The sequence below is a fragment of the Cibotium barometz genome, chromosome 3 (genome assembly GCF_041138505.1).
Source record: "Cibotium barometz isolate CiBa-2024 chromosome 3, ASM4113850v1, whole genome shotgun sequence".
Lineage (NCBI taxonomy): Eukaryota > Viridiplantae > Streptophyta > Polypodiopsida > Cyatheales > Cibotiaceae > Cibotium > Cibotium barometz.
In genome coordinates this window covers 28,822,800-28,840,048 of record NC_141048.1, presented here as the reverse complement: position 1 = coordinate 28,840,048, position 17,249 = coordinate 28,822,800, and positions in this window count along the sequence as shown.

Here is a 17,249-nt window from a genome sequence, read left to right as displayed (position 1 = left end):
GACGGATGCCTCATCCCATACCACTCATGATGGTTGATTTGGTCTTCTCTATTTTTATTTTTTTCTATTTTCCTATGGGCATGTAGTGGCTATGACCAGGGTTCATTTTGTATCTTTGTATGCCGAACTTCGTGCTGAAAGTTTTGCCCAAACAAAGTAGCTAGTGATGATTATTATTTTGTTGGTTTATTCTTTTGTTGGTGTCAGAGTAACCTTCCTACCGGATGCCTTGCTTGGGGGATGATAGTGGTAATACAAGTAGAAATGGCTTGTTGGATGAAGTGCCTAGGAGCTCTCAGAAATGGCTTGTTGGATGAAGTGCCTAGGAGCTCTCAGAAATGGCTTGCTGGAAGAAGTACCGAGTGTTGAGATGTCAAGCTCAACATGAGCTGACACTCATGAGGCACCTATATGATCGTTTGACATTTATATCATTGGTTGGTTTGGTAGAGCTGGCACTGACATATCTTTGCCAGAGATTCAACAACTGTACTAGGAGCTCTCAGAAATGGCTTGCTAGAAGAAGTACCGAGTGTTGGATGAAGTGCCTAGGAGCTCTCAGAAATGGCTTGCTAGAAGAAGTATCGAGTGTTGAGATGTCAAGCTCAACATGAGCTGACACTCATGAGGCACCTATATGATCATTTGACATTTATATCATTGGTTGGTTTGGTAGAGCTGGCACTGACATATCTTTGCCAGAGATTCAACAACTGTACTAGGAGCTCTCAGAAATGGCTTGCTGGAAGAAGTATCGAGTGTTGGATGAAGTGCCTAGGAGCTCTCAGAAATGGCTTGCTGGAAGAAGTACCGAGTGTTGAGATGTCAAGCTCAACATGAGCTGACACTCATGAGGCACCTATATGATCGTTTGACATTAATATCATTGGTTGGTTTGGTAGAGCTGGCATTGACATATCTTTGCCAGAGATTCAACAACTGTACTACACCAACTAGTCCTCATCTACCCACTCCTCTTAGCATGTTCACATTATAGACTGCTTGTATATACTCTATTATGTGTGTTAGTCACTTTATCTTCTTTGTAGACCTCTTTTGTTGTGTGAAGAAGAAGAAGAATGTTCAGCCTCTCACCTTGTGTTTTCTCTTCTAGGGTTTGTGTGAATGTATATGTGATTGCAAGAGCTCAAGCTCTCTTCTCCCTTGCATCTTTTCTTGGTATCAAAGTTTGGTTTATGCTAAGGGCTGAGTGGTAAGCAAGAGAAGCACAGGAAGCGGTACAAGGGTAAGAGCTTCATCTACTCTTCCCCCTTTGTGTTGGGTAAGAGCTCTTTGGGAGGCACCAACAAACAAAGTTTGATTGAGAAGCTTTCTTTAGAGGGGAGGAAAGCTATAGGGCAACTATTTGGTCCATTGGAAAGAAATTTTTGGGGCCAAAAACGCATTTCGGGGGCATCTGGACCTCCATTTTTTAGTTCATAGCGTTCACAAGCACTATGGGTAAGTTTCGATTCTCTGCAAAACTCTCTTTTTTTGGAACTTCAGGAAGGGTGATTGGTTGTGCTACAGACACTGTGTGTAGTGCTGCAAAGAGGTCTCAAAGCTTCCATTGGGTGTATGTATTCAAATTGAGGTCACTAGTTGTGACATTTTGGGTTCATTATAGTATCGTTGTAGAGAATAAAGCAGTTTGTGTAGGTCAAGCAAGAGTGTTGTTGTTGCTGGTAAATTTATTTTGTAGAAAAGATGTCAAATGATGGAATAAAACAGATTGTTGCAGAGAAGCTTGACAAGAACAACTTCCATGCTTGGAGGTTTAGATTGACAAACTTTTTGATGGGAAAAGGTTACTCGAACTACATTGAAGGTGAACATGAGAAGGCACTAGAGATACTAGAGATTAATCCAAATGCCTGCTGCTGTTGATATAAAAGAGTTCAAGGATTGGAATCAAGGAGCAAGCAAAGTCATGTATTGGCTTTCTATTAGCATACAAGACACTATGATTGGGCATATATAGGATGCCACATCACTTAAGGAGGCACATGGGATACCTTCATGAAGTTATATGAAACCAACACCAAGGCACGAAAGATTCAGTTGAAGAATGAGCTTCCTAATGTGGAGAAGAAGAATATGTCTATGAATGATTATGCTTTGAAGATCAAGGGCATTGTGGAATCCCTTGCATCAATTGATGTTTCTATTGATGAGATGATGATAAGGTGGAAGTGTGTGTGCGTGGTCTCGAGCCACAATACAAGGTGTTCAAGACGTCTATTCAAACTTAGGAGAACATTCCCAACTTCATAGATTTGGTATCAATGCTGATCATTGAAGAGAAGAACTTGGGTGAAGATCAACAGTCTTCAAAAAATAAAAATAGTTCAGCACAGTAGGCCTTCTACACAAGTTTAGGTAGAGGACAAGGTAGAGGTAGTGGACGTGGCCAAGGTGGTGGTGGCCAAACAGGTAATCAAAATTATGATCAGCAGTAGTAACAATCCTAGGATTTGCAACAACAACATACAAGTGGAAGAGGCCACTTTTTAGAGGCAGGGCAAGTCAAAGAGGTTGTGGTATGTAAGGTTCCCCCCTTCTAAAATAGGAGAAACACTTAAGATAGTCCACTAAGTCTTAACTTGGAGAGAATTTCCTATTTATCGACACCTTGACCATGTAGAGATTCAAGGATACGATTCATAGGTAAGACCTAGTCCTATCCCGCAGGGGAAGCATGATCTTCTAAAAGTCAAATCACCCATAGGGTAATTTATCATAAATTGGGCAACTACTAGACTTGATTTCTAGAGGCAATGCTTTTTTCCTCATCCATGCAAGGCACAGCCGCGCTGACCTAGTTTTCTAGAATAGAGTTACCCAAGAACCTAATTATCTAGCGTAGGGCTTTCACTTAATCTGTTGGAAAGCTACCCGACTAATAGGGTCCACCCGTCCGTAGGATGGTGCCATTGTGGCATTCCATCCTCCCACTTTCCACCCTACTCATGTGTCAATTTGTTTTCTAATTAATCCTACCACACTGTTTGACATAAATAAACATGTTCCTTAATTAAAGCCCTTTTCACAAGGTTTGTTAAGATAGCCTTTTTACACAATACAATCATGCCAAAGACAAGATTTATATATAAAAAGTTTATACATGAATCAATTCCATACAAGCTAAACCGGCTCTCTTATTCTTTTCCTTTATTCTGCCGATGATCTAGAATTCAGCCTTCCAGCCTCTACATGCTGGGCAAAACCCTACGCGACCATACACCTCATCGTCGCCCGCCGCTAGCGACGAGGACTCAAGCCGGCATGTCGCCCTCTCAGGCTCCATTGCTCAATCCTCCCGCCCCTTAGAGGGATGTCTGCGCACTAGGGTGGGCTAATTCATCGCACTAGCCTAGGCCCAGCATCACAGGCAAACCTCATTCTCCCAATGTACCATCGGCCAACTCTGGGCCTTACTAACGTCTTCGCCGTCCGGCTATATTAGCACAAGAACAGGGCACCGTCAAGGCAAGGAGAGTTGTACGTGTACCTTAATTTAACCAAGATAACAATCCATTTACTCACTAAACCATAGGACTAGAATCCATGTTACCTTCTTAAGAAAACAATCCTTTTCACAAAGATTTTAGTATTTCAACTCGAGATTGCGATAAGACATTCTTTATTAAGGCATATGCTGTTGTTTAAAAGAATACAAACTTTAAATAGTAAATCAATCAAATAGATCAATATTAACAATTAATAGAGAAGCCGAGCCCATACCTCAACCCCTAAGAATGATATATAATTGAAAAACAAAATATGTATATACTTTATAGAAATTTATCGTTTATCATTGCCTTTGCTCGTTAACAAGAGCTTTAGAACTTGACATATGAGAATAGAGTCTTCTAATACCTTCTCTTACGATTGAGATCATCCAATCATCCCCAAGCTTTATCTTCTCTTAGTCGTACTGTGACTCTTCTCCCTTTCTAAGGTCTATGGTAAAATAGTCTTCTCTTACAGCGCTTCGGCATACTATTCTTTCTCTAAAAGAAAAGCTATGGAGTTTTGGTCTCTTCCTCCGAAAGACCATAGCAATCTAAGCTTCTTTTCAAAGATATTAGATAAGAATGAAGGGATATATACATCTCAAGCTCTAGGATTACCTGGAGGCTACTTGCTGCCTTCTTACAGTTTTCCCTGTGTAGAGACCCTGACAGAATCAGCAAATTGTTTTGACCATAACTCTCTGATAAAAACTCAGAATATAGTCGTATAACCAGTCAAAAGAATCGGAAGGCATCTAGTCTACAAGCAAAGCGGGTAGAATAGGCAAAAACATCTGTATATAGCCACACATCAGGGAAAAAGGGAGCTCATTTTGGGGCCCTGTAAGAAATTCACTATTTTTTGATTTATTTCTCTCCTAAAAGACCTCAAAAATAATAAAATATGGAAACGTGGCTCAGAACTGTCAGTAAGGACTACCGAACTGTCAGTTCAGAAAAGAATAAGATAATCTTTTGTCTAACTAACACGATTTTGCATTAAATATCTCCTTAGTTTTTTTTTGTTTCTCGAAGATTCCGCGTCTCTTTTGACGACGTGTGCAAGCCTCTCATAAAGAATCCATCACTGAACTTAATGATTGTATGGATACGGCCACACTTCCACAATTCATGTTACAAAAAGACTATGAGATTGACAAGCAAACTTTGCAACCTCAGAAGCACAAAAAATGGCCGATACTACTGAGTCACAATCTCAGAAGAAGCGATTACACCATCTTCACATCGACTTAGAAGAACAATATGCTCCAACACAAAAAAGACGAAAGGATACGGTGCTGAATTCTCAACAACGGAAAAATATGAGAAGAGAAGGGCTCCAACATATTGACTTATGGTGTGATGGAAGCATATATCCAAAATGTCTGGTAAAAAACTCTACACCTCCATTTGTCAATCCACCCACACTACTGAGGTTTGCAGGCGATGGACAAAATGGACTTCTTGGTTATATTTCAGCACAGTCTGCATTTACAGAAACATATAAAACAATGTACCTACAAGAAAAGGGGGCCAGGATTCAAGAGATAGCTATTCGTGCAAAATTGGAGCAGCAGTTGTAGAATGAAATTGAGGAGCATTCAAAGAGTAAAAAAGAGTTGACAAGATCAAGAAGGAAGAGAACCGTGCTTGGAGATAGGCAACGAAGCAGGAAGATTAAAAACGTTGCAAATTTGAAGGCTGGGACTGGTGGATACAAGCGAAGAATTCAAGAAGCAAGGCTAGTTTGTAATTTTTTATTTTTTATACTCAAAAATGCTCTCAAATGACTATATCTATTTTTTCCATTAACGCAAAAGAGGATTGGAAGTGTTGAATAATATAGGCATATTGTGTTGTTACTATAGGAAACTATTAGAGCCTGCAAAAGAACATATGGATCCCAACCTTCTTCCAGTTAAACAAATGAAAGGATTGCTTTCTTGTGGTGTAGCAAAAGGTTTGATTGAAGAAAAAAAATACAAAACAATCAAACGCAATGTTGTAGAGGAGTTTATATCCAATAATCAAGTTGATGGTACTACAATCCAAGAGGCTCTTGATGTTAGTGGAGTTAGCAGGAAGGGATATAGTTCGATTTTCCATGCGATATCCTCAACTTTGAGAGATCAAAGGATTAAACGGGTTTTACTGCCAAATCCAGCAACCGTGTGGAAGATAAGAGGTCATTTGAATGAAAGTATAGATGAGTTTATTGGACAATTTATCCATATTGAAGAAATATTTCATGGTGGTAAAGGAACCACTGTGTATGACCCTTGGAACAATATATTTGTAGATCTACAACAACTTCAAAGAAGAATGGTCGAGTTTTATGGAATAACATTTGAAGAGTGCAAAGGCATTTTGAAATTTGTTATCAAACTGGATGAGTGTGAGGTTGTAAAGGAAAAGAAAATGGAAAGGATTACTATTACATTGATGAATGGAGCACTTGATACATCATTGAAGCGAGTTCGAAGTATTTTAGTGTGCATTCGGAGAAACACATATGGTGGTTAGGCTCGTTCCAGGTATGATCATTTTTTGCTTCGTACTTGATTTTAGTCAATGTTTTCAAATCTTTTATAATAAGACTTTTGTTTTGTATAATCACAGGTGAAGACAGAAGACCATGAAACACTAGATTGGGTGTTTCACCACACAGAAATACCAAGAATAATTAAAAGACAAGTGCAAGGAGAGAATCTCCATGTTGCAGAAAAAGGTGATTTTCAAGTAGAGTGGCACATGGCGGGGAATCTTAAAACACTTAAGTGCATGTATAACGTTAGTAAAGGAGGTAACTCAAAGTCTCCTTGTCTTTACTGCAAAGAATCAACTCAAGTAATGGATTCCAAATGGTGGAAGAGAGCACCTAATAGAGATAAAGTTGACCCTGACTTCAAGGCCATTCTTGACATTCCACTATGTAATGTTCACATATGCACATTGCATGCTCTATGTCGAATTATTGAGAAATTGGTATTTTTGTATATTGGATTTGCTTGGAAACTCCGTTCCGAAAGAAATAGAAAGGATGCTCTTCATGCATTGGAAAAAGTGTTATCCGATATAGGTCTGCATGGAGGTGATGTTCATATCACAAAGGATTTTAAAAAGTCTACCAATGGCAAGGAGGTACCAATCAAGCCCTCTATTGGTGGTGTTAAGGCAAGAAGATTCTTGTCTCGACCCAAACACAGTAGTAAGTAAGTAAGGCAAGGTAGAACAGTTTCAAGGATTAGTTATGGATTGTGGAAGCAAGTCCATAATGCCGTGAAAGATCATGAGGCAGATGGGGAAGCACGAAATGTGAAGGCAGAGGTGTGGAGGTCTCTTGATCAACTCTTCATGTTCTGTGACAATGTAACATAGACAAAGAGTGATTACAAGAACTCTGAAGAGGCAATTAAACATTTTGGGAAGTCAATGAAAGATGCGTGGACAGCCTGCAATATAACTCACTACATGGTAAAGTGATTTCTTCTTTACTTAAGTGTGATCCTCTTTTCTTTTATAACTTACTATGCATTCTTATGTCTCTATGAAAACAACATATCATCTACAACCACCTTCCCTATTTTGTCAAAAAGTATGGATGCCTAGCAATTTGGTCTACCCAAGGCATGGAGAAGTCTCACTACATGGCATGTAATGCATTTTTCAGACACACACACTATGGAGGGAGTCAAAAGGCAAATAGTCTGAAGGAAGTCTTCCAATGGTTTTACCGAGGCATTCTACAAAGGCTGCATGCTAAAAGAAAAGTTGCTAGTTCCAAAGTCAAGCTTACTTTTATTCTAGCCCAAAAGCAAAGACGAAGACAAACTTTGGACAATTCAATGGCAGCAGAGAGACATAGACAATGGAGGGATTCGAAGATATTTAGAAACCATAAATGGACAAGTAAACATGAATAGCAGTTTGTAACTTATTGGTGTTATGTCCACATGTTTTCAAACTCAATCAATAGATTTTTATTCTGTGGAACAAGTGACTCTTGGTGTTATGCGTATATGTTTTGAGACTCCATCAAAAGTATTTCTTTTGTGAAACATGTGATCTATATTAACAAGCATCAATACATCCATGAGCTACACACAAAAAATTCAATCAATACTACTTAATTATGCTAGACACACTATTAAGTCAATATTAGATAAAGTGGGAAAAATCTGATTCCCATGAAAAAAGTGGGGGTACGGTAAACTCATCCAAAAGTTTGTCAAAACATTTTCATGTGACATATCATTGGAAAGAGCTTGAAAAGTAGAATCTAGATCTACTTTGTCTGACAAATTTGGAGTTTGCATGTTTAAGTTATCGCCAAAACAAATTTTTTAAATACATTCCCATTTTGAGGGATTTTTTTCACTTTATCTAATATTGACTTTATTGATCCTTAGCAATAAGGTACTGAGTGTCAAACGCTTTTAGAAGCTACTGAGTGTGGGAAGAGTACTGAAGTGTCGTACGGTGATGGGACAAATGTAAAAGGGTACTGATCGTCCGTACGGACAAGGAACTGATGAGGATCAAAGACTTTGTACAAATCAGTTCAACTTCAACATAATGTTTGTGCTATATTTGATGACTAAATCCTATTACTCCCAAGGCCTGCTAGTCGGAACTCTCTTTTTGAACTTGATTGGACTCTTTTTCTTCCTTGTTGGCTTGATGTCGACTGTCTGTTTATCAATGCTTGCCTCTGTTGCTTGTCTGAGAGGGGTATCCTTGTCTTCAGCTATCTCCACGTGTTCTTCTTCTTGGATTGTGTGGCCTGATGCAATCATGGGTGGCTCTCGAAACCTTATGAGCTTGTGTTTTCCATAGCTCTCCAGACATTTGGGCTCCTTAACACCACATGCTAATGCATAAGAAGTGTAAGACAAAAAGTAAGAGGCCCTCTCTATTAAAATGATCTTTTCCTTTTACCATGGAAGATCATGTCCACCTAAAACCCTAGACAAACATTTAAAGAAGTAAACAATGGCTTCTCCATTGTTGCTCAACTGCCTCGGGGGGTGCACTATATGGAAGCCCCTCCTACGACGTGCGTTCAAGGGGTATTTTAAAAACCCCTTATCTGTGAATTTTGAGCTAATAAAACTACCCCTTTTTCTTTATAGACTTACGGGTTTTTTTCCAAAGTACAATTAAAATACCCCTCTTGTAATTGTATTTCTGTAAATTTACCCAATATTTTGGATTTAAAAAACCCCACCTAATGATCGCACGTGGTAGACTTACATTTTTTAAGGTGCACCCCCCGAGTCAACTGCCTATGGTAAATCAAGATCTAAGCATTGCCTAGATCATGAATATAATGAGCTAGGCTTGACATTTTGCCAAACCTAGCCGGCCTGCTTCCACTTGTTCTTTGGAGGAATGTGTCATCCTCAATTTGTAGCTGCCACATATCAAAAGATTGGAGTGAGACTGTTTGGGGCATCATAGCATAGCGGAGGCTACACTCCAACCCACACACTTGTCAATCCGTGAATGCAACCCGGTTAGCGCATAGAGGCTATCCCGAATGGGAGAAGAAGAGTTATCCACACACTAATGACTTCTAGTCCTACTCAATCCTTCTCAACACTCAAGCAATCAATCTTACATAATCAAAGCATCAAGATTAGGCTACACTTAAGCACACAAATGCAACTTATGCAAGGAACCTAATATGCAATGAGCTATCACACAAGCCTCAACTACACATTATTTCAAGCACAAGCTTCATTACAAGCACTCTACAACTCACAAATCAAAACATCATTAAGAAATCTAGATTAGCAAGAGTGTAGACCAAAACCTCATATCATTGAAAATGTAAAGAATAGAGAGTACAAGATTGAAGCATGAATTGAGATGGAGAGCCTTGGGAGAGCACTTGAGAAGGAGCTATGGAGCAAGCTCTCTCTATGAGCCTCTCAACCAAATGACCAAAGAGTGCTCCCTCTCTCAAATGGGCCACCTTTTATACAAAAATTCTAGAACTCCCAAAAGTTCCCATGTGGGATTATTGTCAAGCCCTCTCCCACATTCATCTACAACTTGGAACTCTTTTCAAGAGCCCTAAGTGTCTTTTTTGTTGCATCCTTGTATTGATCTTCATTCGTCATGCAACACTCCCCCCTTCCTATTTTGCGCACGTCCTCGAGCGCGGTAGTAGCAAGAGCTGCAACAAAAAAAACAATGGATACAAGTAAAGTCTCTTATTGAAAAAAAAGAAAAGAAAAGAAAAACCAGCAATGATAATTTCACACGTGAGCATACAAGTGCAAGGCTGATTAAAGTTTTAATGAGTCCTAAAATAGGTGAGTAAAGACTAGTCAAAGTGAGACTTAAGTGGTAGATAATGCTATGCAAAGGCAAGTGTGCTTTGTACACCGCCGGTTATGACCGCAGTCTCAATGTCCTACAAGTATGTAAGTTATTCCTAAGTGGCAAACCTACTCCTAAATATGAGCAAAGGTGATTGGAACTCTTTTTTTTTTCTTCTTCTCTTTTTTTTTTTTTTCTTTGATGTGTGTGTAGAAGGTGATAAAGATTAAGGTTCCATCCCAAAGAGACCCAAGCAATGGCCAAGAGACCTCCGCCAAGAGAATCTAAAGACCGCTAAGTATCTCAAGGGCGACAGACCCTTTTTCTTTCTTTTATGACCTAAGGAGTACCCCATGAAGATGAGGGCATCGGTCTCGAGGGCCCATAGTGTACCCCAGAGTCCTACCAACATCTATCAAGGTGATAGATTCCTCAAAGGTCTTTTTCTGAAGCTTTTAGACACCAGTGTTCACCCCATGGAAGCCAAGGCATCGGCCCCAAGGTGCTAAGACAACCCCAGGTCCTACCAAGCATTCCACATGGCTGTAGACACATCATGTCTCAATTTACTTTGTATATATATGTTTTTTTAGGGTATATTTTTTTTTAAATAAATTTTTATTACTCCTAGCACCTAGCTCATATCTAAGAGGTAGCTACCACTAGGGATAACTAATATACCTTGAAAGCATAAGAACTTGGCATATTCCCTTGGTATATATCCTACACTGTCTTTAGATAGAAATATCTTTTACTAAGTCTTCTAAGACTCTAGAATTCACTCACCATATTTTAACAACTAATCAAAAACTTCAAGCAGCCAACATTGTGTGAACATGCAAACCATATATTCGAAAGATAAGAGTACATAAAGAAATAAAGATTAAGATTTGAATACACCTGTGGTAGTGCCCTGTTGATGTTGTTCGTTTGCATTGATGCATTGCTGATTTTGTGCAGATTGCTCCTCCTTGATCTTTGTAAGCGTAGCATGTCTCCCCCCTTCCTAATTTGTTTGCACGATAGGTGGACTATTGGGGCGTGTTTGATGCTCTTGTTTTTTACGGAGATTTCTGTAAAATTTTTACTAACAAACACGAAAAGAAAAGAAAAGAATAAAATTTGCCATTGGTGCCAAACACCGAATATAGCCGAGGGGAAAAACCCAATGGGAGAAAAGTGCCCTGGCTTGTCGATCTTATTATGGAGTCGTTGAACTTACCCTTGCGCTGGTGGTGGATCCGTGTCCTCGTCTGCTGGAAAGATGGTATCAATTTCCTCAGGATGCAGAGACAACCCCTCACAAAAACCGGCCGCTGGAGAAGGTGGTAGAGGAAGGAGTGCTTCCTCACTAAAGTATGGCATTGGTTCTATGGGAAGGTTAATCAGACAGTTTCGATTTTGGAACTGCGCAATGTAGGTACTCATATTGATCCAATATTGACATGTGGAGGCTTGGGGAAGGAGGGCTTGCAAGATCAATGGTTGTAAGTCATTTAGGCTTGTATCCCTCCATTGTTGTGCTTGAACCTCCTCAGGTAATCTACGTTGATTTGGTCCTCTCTCTGGTATTTTCACATTAAGAAGATTATGGCGTTGGGGTGTAACTCCCACAATTTGCTTCATTAAGCCCGTGCCATATCATCTAAAGTAAGAGCAGCATATCCAACAAATATGTGAAGCTTCTTCTAATACAAGCGGTGCACACTCTTGACAATGTGGAAATGGGTGATGCTGTTGATAGAATAATGTGACAAAGTGATGCCCACAGCAATTTTCACCTAGAAGTACCTAGAATGTGTTTGAAATGGAGGAGCACTATAACCCCCGCGATGATCTGGTCGAGTACTATCAGGGTCAATGCATGGTGGACATGTATCTCGCCAAATATCCATCAAGAGTTATCTTATCTTTCATGCTCGCTCGCTCGCCGCTCGCCGGCTTTGCCGCTGCATTCACGTGGGTCACCTTCAACGCATCCTTCACGCGCTTCTTCACAGCCAGCTGGTTCCTTCACCTTTACAGCCACTCCACGCCTCTTCCTGCGCTTCTATTGGAGACACTCGCTTCAGTTGCTGCGCCTTCAGATGCCTGCGCTTCTCTGCGTTCTTGCCGACGGCCAACTCCGCCTCTGCTTGGCTTAGCCGCCTCTGCTCTTCTGTCGGCTATGCCAACGCCGCCTCTTCCACGTTAATATATATATATATATATATATATATATATATATATATATTATAGCCGCCTTCGGATGCCTTTTGCTGCTACCCGCTGCCAGTCTCCACGCCAACGTCGGCCAGCAGCCGCCTACGCCGACGTTTCTGCTGCTACCCGCTGCAAACTGCTCACACTCCCTCAATGCAGAACCCGACGCCGACTGCCCCCTCCACGATGCAACATTCGACGCACTCTCGCCGGCAGCTCTTTCTTTTTTTTTTCTTCTGCGCTCGCTTTACCTCCACGCTAACCTTCGCCACTGCTCTGCTCCCGCCTATGCCATCGCCACTGGCCGCCTACACCAACGTAAAAAAAACGATTATACGGCCGCCTATACCAACGTAAAAAAAACGATTATATATATATATATATAATTGTTTTTTTTTTAAGCCATCTGCTGCACGCCTCTTTTCAGCCGCCTTTCCACGATGCAACGTTTGATGCAGCCCGCAAATATATATATATATATATATATATATATATATATAGATTTATAAGTTTTTTTCTTAAGGCCACCCTTGGTTGCCCGTTTCTTTCAAGTAAATTGGTTAGTCATGCTGCAATAGATAAATATTCCTTATTTTTTCCTCGAGCACGGACAGCTCATATTGAGCTTAATGGCCGCCTTACATGTGCATGTATATATATATATATATATATATATATATATATATATATATCTTTGCTGCGCTTGATGCGTTGGCTCCCCACACAATAACAACACAACAAAACAATAAAAGAAAGGCCGCCTCCAACACTTCCTATCTATCCCTCGCCAACCCCGTCAAAAATACAAAAACAGAAAGTACTTAAATCTGATTAGTGGCGGGATTTCTCTATCGCAAAGAGGTTTTAATTAATTTTGTTTTTTTTGTTGCTTCTAATCAAAAAAACGAAAGCACACAAGGCGCCCTTGAGATCACACACTCAATGCCCTTGCAAACCCTACTCTAATCTACTCTAATCCACGATTTTGCAATCAATGGAGCACTTAGTAAGAAGTAATGGTTAACACCCTTCACTAACTTAGGTGTGCGTTCCCCGGCAGCGGCGCCATTGTTTGAGGCATCATAGCATAGCGGAGGCTACACTCCAACCCACACACTTGTCAATCCGTGAATGCAACCCGGTTAGCGCATAGAGGGTATCCCGAATGGGAGAAGAAGAGTTATCCACACACTAATGACTTCTAGTCCTACTCAATCCTTCTCAACACTCAAGCAATCAATCTTACATAATCAAAGCATCAAGATTAGGCTACACTTAAGCACACAAATGCAACTTATGCAAGGAACCTAATATGCAATGAGCTATCACACAAGCCTCAACTACACATTATTTCAAGCACAAGCTTCATTACAAGCACTCTACAACTCACAAATCAAAACATCATTAAGAAATCTAGATTAGCAAGAGTGTAGACCAAAACCTCATATCATTGAAAATGTAAAGAATAGAGAGTACAAGATTGAAGCATGAATGGAGATGGAGAGCCTTGGGAGAGCACTTGAGAAGGAGCTATGGAGCAAGCTCTCTCTATGAGCCTCTCAACCAAATGACCAAAGAGTGCTCCCTCTCTCAAATGGGCCACCTTTTATACAAAAATTCTAGAACTCCCAAAAGTTCCCATGTGGGATTATTGTCAAGCCCTCTCCCACATTCATCTACAACTTGGAACTCTTTTCAAGAGCCCTAAGTGTCTTTTTTGTTGCATCCTTGTATTGATCTTCATTCGTCATGCAACAGAGACAATAATACATAACTACAAAACATTTAAACACAAGATAAAGTATTTGATTTGAAGTAATAATATCATACCTTCTCATTTTCATCAGCAACAAGAAGTTCATCTTTCCAAAGATTTATTCCTCTCCCCTCCAGTCCAGCCTCTTCTTTAAGCTTTTCCTTATGAAGTGCTGAGAGATTCATAGCTTCCTGGGTGAGCTAGAAGGCAGCTTCATCTGGCTTTTGGAAATTTTCAGCCTCTTTGAAACAAATAGTAAGGGCCTCTGCAGGATCAAAAGTTGTTTCCAAAGCCAGTAGTGAATGGCCATCCTCTATGCCAACCTCCTTGTCAAGCCTTGAAGCCTGGGCAATTAGGGAAACGGCATAGTCCTCCCTCAAATTAAACATACACTCTATATCATGGAGGAAAACATAATCTTTACCACCAATCAAGACACATGGAAGCATGGACACTACATAGTTGCTGCTCTAAACATCAAAATCTTCAACTGGCTGTGCTGCCCTAAGAGTTTCAGTCCTCAGTTGAACAAGGTCAAGAGCAGCCACTTGCAGCCCCTCATCCTCGAGGTTGATATCTTCTTCCTGCTCTGCCATATCTGTTGCCACAGGAATATTCTCTTTTACCTCCGCTACAGATATATCTTCTTCTTCAGCCTCCTGCCCTTGCTCTTCTAGAGATTGCTGATGGAAGACAATGTACATAAGGAATGCCATGGTTTCCTAAAGCACTCTACACTTTCTAGTGTGCAAGTTACAGCTGAATTTATATTCCTCAGGCAGGCTGTCAAATCTTCTATTTACATGGTACCTCAGCCTGTCAATGGAGATAATATGATTTATATGCACAAAAACCTTTTCACCTTCCACAATTCTTCCTGCCTCTGTCAGTTGTTTGAAGGTATCCCAATGGTCTGAAAGAAAATCTCTATGATGCTCCAAAACAGAGCTCATAGTGAACTCCCTGTTGAAAATATTGTGGTATATGTGGAAGTTCCTCTGAGCCTTGCATTTGTGAAGAAAGTCAAATAGGAGCAAATCTGGAGATTTGTCCTCTTCTGGTTCCCTGTGCTTTGAAAGGTAAGATTCACCTTTCTGCTCCAGTCTCTTGCTTTTGCCAGAACAAAACTTTATATATCATGAATTCTATATGCTGACATATGCAATCAGGGAATGTATAGGATATCACCAAACAACTCTCTTCATGAGCACACATGAATCACCTGGTGATTGCTGTGGTCTGAGTATAGCTGCAGAAAAGTCCAGCTTCCTCGTAAAAGGAGGGGCCTGAGAATCAACTGTTCCAAAGCAAAAACTTTTCCCATCATTAAGAAAGAAATCCCCAGGGACATAGAAAGCAAAACAATAAGGAAGAAGTGAAAACCAAAAGTGACACAAGAATTTGCAAGAAAACGCGATGCAGGGCCATTTGGAAAATGTCAAGTACTCTCCTTGCATTTTGTTGCAAATTCTCCATTTCTATTGACATCCATCTCCAATCAAATGCTAGAAACATCTTACAATGTTCTGGACAATAAATAATACTAGGAGGAATACCCAAGGCAAGAGAGAGCAAAACAAGGAGGAAGAAATAAAAACTAAAACTAATAAAAGAATTGGTAGGAAAACGCGATTTGGACCATTTGGAAAATGTAAAGCACTCTCCTCGCATTTTGTTGCAAAATTCTAAGTCCTTTTCATATCCATCACTAATCAAATCATAGGGTGATGTACCAGATTCCTAGGCAGTAAGATTCAAGAATTCTATAGATGGAAGAAATATATATCAGAAAACATTGAAAAGAATATAGATCTCTGACCTTTCTTTTCCTCTTCCATACTGTTAGAGTTGCCCTGGTGATTCTCTTGCTCTCTTCCAAACTTGAGCTGCAGCCTAGGTAACCTGGAGATCTGGCAGTGGTAGTAGTCTTCAGACAGGTTGCAGAGTGGATGGAGTGTGTTGGGTAGAAAGTGATCAGAGGGGGAAGGAAAAGGATGATGGGAGGGTGCTGGCAGGGATGGAAGACAGGGAGGGAAGAGTGTTAATGGATCTGATTATGAAATCATGATTGGCACAATTTCCAAGGCAAAAAGTGACTTTTACACGTGTCAAATTTCAAATTCCAAAAGATTTGGGTGGGACCCACACGTGTGAAAAAACGACTACATTTCACACATGTGGTATTTAATAGCTACTTTATTTGTATTTTGCAATAATCTATTCACTCCTGTTTAATCTCTCCTAACTCAGCTCTCTTGCCTCTCTACCTCCCTACTCTACACCATCAGCATCATGACCAGTAGCACAGGCTCATCCCCAGCACAGGATACTCATCACCAGCATAGCACACCTACAGATAGCTTCCAGGTCAGTAAGACACTCTATTTCCTTCTCTTCTTGTTTAATAGTATATTAGGGTAAGGTACTGATTGATGTGATGTAGCTTAGATATTATGATAAATATTATATGCATTTCTTAGCTTTTTCCACTATAAGGAGAAGCAGGAAGACTTTCTAATTGGGCTTGTTGAGTGAGAGCTTGATCACTTCTTGCCTTCTATAGACTCAATCCATCTTGCACCAAGTTGTAAACACACTGAAATGACTGAAGGCATGCTCCACCATGCTGCCTCAAGAATTTGCAGTAAAACGCAAGGACAGGGCTTTAGAAATCTTAAACAGCCCAAATCACATTTTGTTGCAAATTTGAAAATGCTGCTTCATCCCACCCTATCATTGTGTTTTTGTGTCTTTCTAGGCTATTCAAGGCTGTATACTCCTTGCATAAACTCAATCTATATTGTTTGTAGTTGTAAAGACAGAGAATTCACTGTAGGAATGCAATAGCATGTTGTTTCAAGTATTTGCAGAAAAACGCGATGGTGAATTGTTAGAAATTTCAAAGTATCATAATCGCGTTTTGTTACAAATTATTAAATTTTGCTTTATCCAATTTGTCATTGCCTTCTTTTATCATTCCATGTTCTCCATGATTGTAATCTTTTTCCATTGCTTTGTATGCAGCTTTTTAGAGTGATGGCAAGAACCAAGGAAACTGCAAGGATGGCTGGCAAGGGGCCAAGGCTTGCAGCAGCAGCTGGGGCCAGATATCAAAGAATCTAGTGTGCCTCCAAAGGGAAGAGTTGCACATGGCAAGAAGGGGAAGCCAATGAGCATGTTGCAGCAAAAGTCCAAGAGATTAAAACATTCTGTAGGTGTGCTAAAGGAGATCAGAAAGCAACAAAAAGCTATAGGCTTTGCAATCCCCAAGGCCCCTTTTCAGAGACTAGTGAGAGAAATATGTGATAGTTGGCACCTTGGTTTCAGGTGGAACAGGACTGCCATTCTTTCCTTATAGGAAATGGCAGAGGATTACTTGGAGAAATACTTTGAAGATGCAATGCTTGTAGCAGTCCATGCTCAGAGGGTAACTCTGATGGCCAAGGACT